Source organism: Ursus arctos, unplaced genomic scaffold (assembly GCF_023065955.2).
Source record: "Ursus arctos isolate Adak ecotype North America unplaced genomic scaffold, UrsArc2.0 scaffold_10, whole genome shotgun sequence".
NCBI classification, from domain to species: Eukaryota; Metazoa; Chordata; class Mammalia; order Carnivora; family Ursidae; genus Ursus; species Ursus arctos.
Genome location: NW_026622764.1, coordinates 69,639,121 through 69,650,559, shown reverse-complemented (window position 1 = coordinate 69,650,559; position 11,439 = coordinate 69,639,121). Strand labels below are relative to the sequence as shown.

The following is an 11,439-nucleotide window of genomic DNA, read 5'->3' as shown; positions in this document are numbered from 1 at the left end:
GTGTTTCAGAAATATTTTAATGGCAGCATAATGTTTTGTTTTGTTCATTTATGCATTTATTCAACAAATTTTGGATGCTTATTATGTGCCAGAAGTTGTGAATTAAGGACTGCAGCAGCGAACAAATCAGAGAGCTTCTACCTTTATGCGTCTTACAGTCTAATGGATGAAATAGACCAAAAAACCAAAAAAATAAATACGTAATTGTAAATATGAAAGCAAGGAGCATAGCGTTTTAAGAAATTACAGCCAGAAGATTATATGGGGTGGAGACGCTTCAGGGGCAGCCTCTCTGAGGAAGTGGGAAGAATGGGAGAAGGTGGGGAATCGTGTCAGAGTTGATTGAGTCCTTGCCCAATTACTGGCAGTGAGTTCTGCTTACTCTACACTATTTTCAGTAATGTCGTGATTTGAATCTTTATGTATACTTACTTGTCTTCTTTCCTATTGTTTTCTTAGGCTCGATCATTTGAAGTGTAATGATTGTATAAAAGCATATCCAAACATTTTTTTAAGGCCAAAGAATTTTCTAGAAAACTTGTAACAATTATTTTCCCACTGGTGTTTCTTGGAAGTACTTCTTTCCATTCCCTTGCCAGTGCTGAGTATTACCACTCCTCCACCTCCTCCTCCTATTATTATTATTGCATTTCTTTTATTATCAGTGGAGGGGAACTTTTTAACCTAGTTTCCATTATATTACTTCATGAATTGCCATTTCCTGAGGTAAATATTGAGGAACAATATTTTAAAATATATTTTCTTAATAGTTTTTTTTTTACAAGCACTTCTATAAAAATCAAATTATTTTTGATGGTTCTCATGAGATATATATATATAGATAGATAGATAGATATAGATATATAGATATATATAATGGACCTACCTGTTATTATCAGACATGCTCCAAGGTAATTACGTGATTCAGTCCCTTATTCAAGAATTATTACTGAGGGACTGTTACATGTCAGTGCTGTTCCCGGTGTAGGGGATAAAGCAGTGAAAACAGACAAAAATCCTTGCCCCCATGGAGCTTGAATTTTAGTATGAGGCAGTCTTTTTTGTTTTTTAATAAGCAAATAAATTACATGGTGTGTTGGGAGAAATAACTAGTATTGAAGGAAATGAAACATAGGGAAGGGATATAGGAGGTTTGGGAAAGAAGAAGGGAGATTACAACTTTCAATAGGGTGGTTGGGAAGTCACCATTAAACATTCCCCAGAGGAGATGACGGAGGGAACCACATGGATATCAGGGGTGGAGTGTCCAGGCAGAGGGAGGAACCAGGGCACAGCCCCTGAAGTGGCAGGAAGGCCAGGAGGCTGGAACGGAGAGAGCAGGGAAGATGGGAAGCGAGGAGGTTGGTGGCGTGTGTGTGTGTGTGTGTGTGTGTGTGTGTGTGTGTGTGTGTGGCGGGGGGCAGGAATTGCATAAGGCTTAGGAACCATTCTGAGGATTTGACTTTTCCTCTGAGTGAGAAAACCATTGGAGGCTTTGGAGCCAGGACCGCATGATCTGGCTTTTGTGGACACAGGATCCCTCTAAGTCTACGAGGACAGAGGATAAAACAGGGAGCAGGCAAGAGGTGATGCAGACAGTGAGGGGACACAGTGAGAAGGTAGAGCACATCGGGGCTCCTGACTGACTGCACGTGGGCTCTGAGAGAAAAGGTGCAGTAGAAGGCGACTCCCTGAGAATGCAGTTGCCACTCAGAGAGTGCGGGAGAAGCTGGTTTGGGAGCGGAGGATAGGAGCTCACTCAGGGTGTGTTGCGGTGGAAATGCCCTCAGCCATCTTAGAGGATAAAGCGTTGCATGTAGGATCCAGCGTTGAGAGGACAGGGCTGGCTGGAGATCTGAAAGTTAATTGTCAGCAGATGGCTGGTCTTTACAGCCATGATGCTCCCCTCCACTGGCCGCCATTCTCTCCAGCATGATTTCACCTTCACCAGTAACTTAGAAATTTGATGTGGAGTTGAATTACGAGCTTTGAAATAGCATGATGTAACAAATGTTAATAGTTTTACTTATGTACAGAATTTGGAAAAACTTAAAATTACTGAAGATAAACTTAGTTGAGATTTAGTTAATAGTAGTCAAGTTTTGGGTAATGAAAAGTCTTTAAGCATATACCACTTGCGTAAAAATACCACTACCCAGAAGAGGCAGGCAGTTTGAGCTCTTTCTGAGGATGACTTGTTTGTGTTCACACATTTGTGATGAGGCTGACACTTCTTTAGTGTTCAGCTCAGTCCCCAGAAATACACATATAAGGGACTCCTCCACCCCTGCTCCTTCAAGACTCCAACTCTTTTTCTTGGGCTCCTGGGTATCTTAATTTAGAGAGATATGTGTCCACATGACCTAACAAAGCCTTGTGACAATGATGGGCGTCACTCCTACAGGACACTGAAAAGGTGAAATCCTTTCTTAGTGCTGTTGGAAGGATCATGTGTCATAGGCTCTGAGACAGACAATGAAAAGTCCTTGCTCCAGAGACTGGAGAGCTTTGGTGCGATGACTGTGCTCCACTAGCCCTTGGTCTATGGAGCCAGGCCAGTGGCCCTTTGCTTGGCCTCCTTGGCTTATTCCAGGCAGTAGGCCCTTTCCATTCTTAGGCAACTTTGCTAGAGTCCTCCAGGCTACCAGGACCTGCTCTGGCAATACGCCTGTCTTATTTATTTCTTTTCTTTCTGCAGAAATCCTTCCATTTTTCTTCATGATTTCTTAGGAGATACTCCCTTTCTCCTCAAACACTATCATTTTTTTTTATTTCATGAAGGTCCATTAAATGCAGAGCCAAAGTCATTATCTACCAAAAAACTACTAATGGCGTCTCTTAACTTGAGAGGTAGGAGGGCTTAACTTTCAGACTCTAGCAGGAAATGAAGGGAAATAGCTGCATAACATCCTTCTGGAATAAAAAGGACAAGAAAAAGCCAGACAGCTAGGATTCCATGTTAAAGCAGTCTGAAAGCTCACCTCCTGTCATGCCCTCCTGTTGACCACCTCTGTAAGGAGTCTCTCATTTTGTTCCTTCACTGCAAGAAATCTTCCAGCCAGGGAAGGAGGGCACATATTGCATGGTGCACTGGGTGTTATATGCAAGTAATGAATCATGGAACGTTGCATCAAAAACTGGGGATGTACGGAATGGTGACTAATAAAACAATAAAAATTATAAAAAAAGAAAGAAAGAAAAGAAAAGAAAAGAAAAAAAAGAAATCTTCCAGCTAGGGAGAATGTGGTTCACCCAAGGCTAGAATTCACAGAGCTGTGGAGGAAAAGGAAAACTCATTCCTTTGTTCAGTAATCCCTGATTGCACATTTACTGTGAGTTAGCCCAAATCACAAAAGTAAATGTGGACATATTTGGCTACATTAAAATTGACTTCTCTTTGTTTTGAAGCACTCAATTAAATCAGGAAGAAAAACAGCAGGATTCCAATAGACTGACCATGTAAGGCCATAAACAATGAGTTTAGGGGCACCTGGGTAGCTCGGTCAGTTAAGCCGCCAACTCTTGGTTTCAGCTCAGATCATGATCTCAGGGCCCTTGGATGGAGTCCTGAGTCAGGCTCTGTGCTCAGTGGGGCATCTGTTTCAGGAGTCTCTCTCCCTGTGCTGCCCCCACTTCCCGACTGGTCGTTCATGCTCTCTCTCTAAAATCAATCTTTAAAAAAAAAAAAAGAGTTTAAAAATAAGAAAATATAACTGATAAATACAAGTGTAAAGAGCCCAAATACATAATTATGAAATTTAAAAGTCTATGAAAACAAAAGGTTTTCATTCATTCGATGGCACTGCTTAGCCATAACCATTGTGAATATTTGTATGTTCATTCATACTGCTTCGTGTATCTATGCATTTTGTTGCAGAAGTGTTAATGGGATTAAGGGGTGCGCTGGAGGCTTATACAACACATGTTGTGCCTACTTTGAGTTAGGTATGATTGTTAGTTTTGATTTAGAAGTGAAGGGAGGGATACTTAGGGGAAATAACTTAGGTCATGCAGCTCATGAAGTATGGGGCAGAAGTTTGACTCAAGACTGTCTCCGTGTTCATGTTCTCAACCCCCACGCTAGACTACATCATTGAACTGCCTGTGTTAAATCTTACTACACTGCAGTATCTTTACTTTATAAAACAAGGATAAGACCAATGTCTGTGGATTTTCTGACAAACCATGGTCCTTGGGCTAGGCAACTGTTTTTGTAAATACATTTTAATGGAACACAGCCACACCCATTTGCTCTCCTTTTGCTTATGGCTGCTTTTAGAGTTGAGTCATTATAATAGAGACAAGAAATTGCCCAGAAGCCTAAAATATTTATTGTCTGGCCCTTTAAGAAAAAAGTTTCTCGACACCTGCCTTAGTATAATACCAGTTACCGTTTACAGTGATACCATTTAGGCTGAAGAGGTATATGAAAAAGTTAATAAGGTTTTGAAACTCTTTGCACAGTGGAAGTCTAGGTCTGGGAGGTATGGTGAATTTAAATTTTATCAATGCATTTTATCAAAATTAATCCATTTTCCAAGGACATCCATTGTTTTTTTTGTTTGCTTGTTTTTATCTCCCTGGAGAATTTAGCTTACCCGGCACTAAGCAACAGGGACTATGGTGGAGTACTGATGCTGGGGAGGCCCCAAGAAGGCACAGTGGGGGTTTCAGGGACTGTAAACTTTAGAATCTGAAGTTCATGCACCTCTGGAGAGCCACAGGATTAAAGGTGTGTAGATGTTAGTCTTACACATCCTTTGGGTGAGATGCTTGGCAAAGAATCTAATGAAGGAACCATTAGAGGAGTCTCTAGGGCTATTCTCCTATTTCTTTTATTTCTCTTTCTTTTTTTTTTTTCCTCCTATCTCTTTTCAACACCTCTAGTTTTCTTGAGATGACCTCAAATAAGATGGTGGAGTTAAGAAATTTGCCCATTTTCTTTTCTCACAAGTCTCCCCCCAAACAATAGGAGGAAAATGTAGATACTGTCTTTAACAAATCTAGAAACATCAGTGAATCCAAACCATAATAATTGAGGAGTGGCTGTCAAGTATGGAAAGCCCCAAAGAGGATGCCTTTAGTTGCAGGTGGGGACATGTCAGTGGAGCCCACAGAGCAGGGTCACACCTTGGGGAATCTGTGCTTGGAGTAGTGGTAGGGGTACATATGCAGGAGTCAGGAGTGTCTATGGCCCCAGTTTTCATCACAGAACAGCAGGGAGGCAGGCCTAAATGAGAAAATAGACATCTTTACAATCAGTCTGTAAGGTTGGGTGGGTGTCATGAGACTCTAAAATACAAGCAACCAACCTTGTTAAAAGCTGCCAACCTTCTTTGTCTGGAGATAAACAGGTTAAAACAAGAGCCTTGTGCTCACATGCACAACCTCAGAGAACTAGACAGGAAGAACTCACCTTATGAGAAGATGAGTGCACACTAAAATCCCCACCTGCCCCCACACCCCCTCCTCTCCTTACCACCACACACTGGACCTTGGCTATAGAGCCTGGATCCCTAGGGAACACAGAAAGTATTTTCTTTCTCTGTTTATCTCCCTTCCTCTTATTACATTATTACCGTTATTCCTCTTATTACCATAATTAGGTACCAAATGCCACCTGTTCTGGTTCAAGAAAAGTGCAGAGCCTGGGTCTCTCCCTTAAGTAAGCCCTGGCCCCAGATGGACCAGTCTTGATACAGTCATTTAAAAAGCTAATTTCCATTACCAAGATAATAACAAAGCATTCTAGTCTATATCTGCTTCTTATTAAGAAAGTGATTCACTTCCTAACCACTTGAACAACCTCACTTCCCTTTCCTTTTCTCTCCTAGTCTCTCCTACTCTGTGACTTTGCTGGAGCTCCTCTCTTTCTCCCCAGCTCTCAGATATCTCCCAGAAATGCTTCCATTCTCCCCAGTGCCCACCTCAGTCATTGTCATCAGAATATTTTGAACTCCCCCTGCCGCATACGCAGCCTTAACACCACTGGACCCAGAGTAACTGCCAGGCCTTCCCTTCTGGTTGCATCCATGTCCTGGGGAAGCATGGGAAAGCTCTGGACTTTCTAACATTATTTCTTGAGAATCTTTGAATTTATGACATTTGTTTCTTTCTGGACTCTCTTTCATCCTTTCATGAGGTGCTGTCTTCCTGTCTAGCAGCTTGCATAAAAAGTTTATTGCAAGCAGAAGAAACAGCATATACAAAGGCCCTGAGGTAGGAACAAGCTTGGCATGGTCAGAGAACAAGAATAAAGTCAGCATGGCTGGAGTAAGTGGGAGGTGACTAGCAGGTGAGAAGTTGGGAGATAGATGATGATCAGATCATCCAGGGTCTTAGAGGCCCTGGTAAGGAATTTGGGTTTGAACCCGAGTGTGATAAGTAGCCCCCAAAAGCTTTAAACATGATTTAACTTATGGCCTACAAAGATCATCTGGAGAGGCTCAGTAGAACAGAAAAGGTGAAACTAGTTAGGGAGGCCAGTTAAGAGCGGGTACACTGGTACACATGTGAGATCCTGGTAGCTGGCGGCATAGAAGGAAAAAGGGGTGGAATTGTTGGCATACATGTTGGAGATAGGGCCAGTAGTGCTGGACAGTGAGCATGGGTGAGGGGCAAAAAGTGGAGCCAATGAGGACTTCTAGAATTTTGGCTGGAGCAACCGGGTAGATTATGATGCCATTTATTAAGAGAGATCGACTAGCCAGGGAGGGAGTACAAAGAGTTCTGTATTGGTGAAGCAGTCACAGAGGCAATTAGACATGTGAGTCAGAGTCTCCAGGAGAAGTCAGCGCTGAAGGTTAAAATTTGGAGTTCAGCAGTTTCCTCTCCCACTCCCCCTGCTTGTGTTCCCTCTCTCGCTGGCTGTCTCTATCAAATAAATAAATAAAATCTTAAAAAAAAAATTTGGAGTTCAGCAGATGCTACTAAAGTCAAGGGAGTCAAGCCCATATTTGAAAGTAACCAGGAGAGTGGCTCTTAAAAGTTCTCATCATAAGAAAAAAAATTTTAACTATGTATAGTAACAGATGGTAACTGGACTTACTGTGGTGACCATTTTGCAACACATATAAATACTGAATCATTATGTCATCTATCTGAAACTATTATAATGTTATGTCCATTATACCTCAAAGAAAAAAAAAAAAAGGAAAAAGTCAAGGGAGTGTAGCTAGATAGAGGGCAAAAGACATCCCGGAACGGGTCCCTATATTCCAGCATTTATAGAGTTCTAAGAAAGAAGAGTGGGAAGCAGCAGCCAGGGTAGAAAGTGGAAATCCAGGAGAATGTTTTGTCCTGAAAGCCAAGAGAACACAGTACATCAAAGAAGCAAGGAACGGTCAATAATTTTGATTGCCACCGAGGAACCAGGTAGTAAGAGGACAGAGAAGGGATGAGTGAATTTGACGACGTGGAAGTCATTGATTATCTTTACAAGAGCAATATAAATGGAATAATCGGGACAAAAGGCTGATTAGCCGGATAGACAAAAGGAAGTTGACCCTCAAGTGTAGCCAGCTCACGCTTATGGAATGTGAGAAGCAAATGGCAGAAATGCTGGATAACACTTGCAGTTATTTCATGATTTGAGGGAACGAGAGTGATTTTGTTTTTTCAGAGCTTCTGAAAAATACTTGTGATAATTTGGAATGAGTGTGCACTAATGGGCAGAATTTCCCATGAAAGTGCCTCTCTACTGCGTACGACCCAAACAGAGACAACACTGCCGACCTCAAATATGTAATGGGTCACACAAAAAAAATCTGTTAACTTTGCAGGTAATTGATACTTGTATTGCTGTCAATATGCAAAATAGTATCTGGAGTCATTTTCTGAGGTTTGTTTCCTCAGCTTTAAGAAAATCAAAACAGCTGGAAAAGGAAGGCCTAGATAAGAAAGTTAAATGAAAATGGTCCAGGCAAATGGATAAAGCATCTGAATGCTGTTCTTCCACAACATTTCAGAAGGTAAATAAAAGTTAAGAAAGCGGGGCGCCTGGGTGGCTCGATTAGTTAAGCATCTGCCTTTGGCTCAGGTCATGATCCCAGGGTCCTGAGATCAAGTCCTGCATCGGGTTCCTTGCTCAGAGGGGAGCCTGCTTCTCCCTCTGCCTTCTGCTCCCCCTGCTTGTGTGCCCTCTCTCTCTCTGACAAGTACATAAAAACATATCTTTTTTAAAAAAGTTAAGAAAGCTGTTGTCCGAACAGTGAGAGATGCCTGTTGCAAGGCTGTGGGGAGAAAAGTTACTGTGTCTTGCCTTAGTGAAAGGAATGGCCTGTTTTAAGGCCGAGCATGTATACAGAATTTTTTTTTTTAAAGATTTTTTATTTATTTATTTGACAGAGACAGAGACAGCCAGTGAGAGAGGGAACACAAGCAGGGGGAGTGGGAGAGGAAGAAGCAGGCTCATAGCGGAGGAGCCTGATGTGGGGCTCGATCCCACAACGCCGGGATCATGCCCTGAGCCGAAGGCAGACGCTTAACCGCTGTGCCACCCAGGCGCCCCTGTATACAGAATTATTTTGACAACCTAAGTATAATGATGACAAAGATGATAATTACAACTGCAGAGTGATTATTATATAAAACAATATTTAATGTGCAAACAAACTTATGAGGTAGGTTTGGTGGTTTTTTTCTCATTTCTTTTTGTGTTGTACAGATAAGGCTCTGGTGATTAAGTAACATTCACAAGGTCAAAATCTAGTAATTCAGAGTACTAGTACCCAAATTGAGATCTGTGTGGTGAACAATTCACATTATTAATCCTCGGGATGACAGAGCCTTGCCATTCAGCTGCAACTAGAGAGCCCGTCTCACTCTTTCCCCTGGGCAAATGCCAGGATCCAGTTGTGGGAGGTTTGCATGTCAAAGTTAATATACCTTTATATACCTGTTACATACTTTTGTAACCATAGTGATGACACAAGAGTCTTGCCATACTCCCCGAAATTTCTTTTCTGCCCCTTACCTGATAATCCCCCCTCCTATTGCCCCATCTCACGCAAATACTGGCCTGCTCTCTGTCATTGTAAATTATGTTTTTAGACTTTCATGTAAGTGGAATTACACAGGATGTACTCTTTTTGTATCTGTCACTCCTATTTTTGAGATCAACCCATGATGTTGCCTTTATCCATAGTTCATTCCTTTCATTGCTGAGTATTGAATGGATGGATGTGCCACGATTTGATTATTCATTCACTTATTGATGGACTTTGTCAGTGATTTGGTTATAAGAAATGACAATACCATGAAAGTTCATATACAGATCTTTTTGTGGACAGTTTCATTACTCTTGAGCAAGTACCTAGAAGTGGAATTGCTGTTTTTTATAGTTTGTCTGATTTTAAATGAGAATGTCAAACTATTTTCCAAAGTAGTTTCCCTATCTTACATCGCCATGAGGAGTCTGTAAGAGTTCCAGTGCTTCATATCCTCACCAATATCTGGTATTGTTAGTCTTTTTAATATTTGCCATTCTAATGGGCATGCAGTTATAAAAAACTATTCAGTTTTAATTTGGATTTCACTGATAACTAATGATGTTGGCCATCTTTTTACATGTTTATTTACATTCATATATCTTTTTTGGTGAAGTGTTTGTTCAAATCCTTTGACCATTTAAAAAATCTGATTTTTTTTTCTCATTCGGTTGAAAAGGTCCTTATATATTCTGAATACAAAATATTCTTTTACGTATATCTTTTGAAAATATTTTCTTCTGCTGTTTGTCTTGGCTTTTAATTTTCTTCACACTCTTTCAAAACATAGGCTTTTTGTTTTGATAAATTCCAGTTTATAGATTTTTCTTTTATGATTTACGATTTTTGTTTCTTATTGAGGAAACTTTGCCTAACCCAAGGTCTCAAAGATTTTTTTTTCTGTATTTTATAGAAGTTTCATAGTTTTATTTCTTATTTTTAGGCCTGTGATCCATTTTGAGTTAACTTTAGATATGGTGTGAAGTAGGGATTAAGGTTAATTTTTTTTCATATAGATTTCAATTTTTCCAACATCATTTCTTAAAAGTATTATCCTTTTTCCATTGAAAAGTAAACTGACCATATAAATTTAAGTCTATTTCTAGACCCTACATTCTGTTCCATTGATCTACATACCTCTCCTTATGCCAATAGCACACTCTTCTAGATACTATGGATTTGTAATAAGTCTTGAAATCAGGTTGTATAAATCTCACAACTTGTTATTCCTTTTCATAATTGACTATTCTAGATCATCTAAGTTTCCATTCATATTTTAGAGTCAGCTTGTCAATTTCTAAAAAAATATACTTGCTGTGGTTTTAATTGAGACTGTGTTGGATCTAGAGATTAATTTGGGAAGAATTGAAATTTTTAACAACATTAAGATTTCCAATCCTTGAACATAGTGTATCTCTTAATTATTTGGACGTTCTTTAATTTCTCTCAGCATGACTTCTTAGTTTAGTGAACATTTTAGACATTTAAAAAATCCCTATGTATTCATAGCAGCATTATTCACAATATCCAAGAAGTGAAAGCAACCCAGTGTCCCTGTAACCATGTGTGAACAGATAAACAAAATGTGGTATATGCATACAATAGAATGTTATTCAACTTAAAAAGGAAGGAATTTTTGACATGCTACAACATGAATGAGGCTTGAAGATAATATATCAAGTGAAATAAGGCAATCATAAAAGAAAATTACTACATGATTCTATTTAAATGAGGTACCTAGAGTTGTCAAATTCCTAGAGACAGAAAGTAGAATGGTAGTTTCCAGGGGCTGGGGAGAAGGAGGAAATGGGAGGTTGTCGTTTATTGGGTATAGAGCTTCAGTTTTGCAAGTTTAAAAAGTTCTGGAGATTGGTTCCACAGCAATGTGAATATACTTAACACTATAAACTGTATACTTAAAAATGGTTAAGATGATAAATTTTATGTCATGTGCATCTTACTATAAGTAAAAATCTTCAATATATTTTATGTTCTTTTATATTATTACCAAGGTGTTTGTGTTTTTATAGTTTCAATTTTAGCTATACCCTATGGATTTGGAGTATTTATATTATCACTCAGTTAAAAAGATTTTCTAATTTCTCCTGACTTTTTTTTGACTCTTGTGACTTTTTAGTTTGTGTTGCTAATTCCCCCCAAATTTAGGGATTTTTCAGATACCCCTTTATTGATTATTGGTTTAGTTCCATTGTGGTTAGGGGACATCCTTTGTTTGATCTGAGTTCTTATTAACTTATTGGGGTTACTTTGATGACCAAAAATAGGCTTATATTGTTATATTTTTCTATAAATGTTAAGAAGTTCTAGTTGATTGACAGTGTTATTTAAGACCTTTATATTTTTACTATATTTTATTCTATCAATTACTTAGGAGTGGTGAAATTAATAAAGGTAATTGTACATTTTGAAAATTCTTTGTTATGCTAATTTT

General features: G+C 39.4%; 1 protein-coding gene across 2 annotated transcripts in view; it reads left to right on the top strand.

Moving 5' to 3' along the window:
- The window catches only part of MTUS2 (microtubule associated scaffold protein 2), a 553,081-nt gene that overhangs the window by 194,857 nt on the left and 346,785 nt on the right, over positions 1-11,439 (top strand). The window lies entirely within an intron of this gene.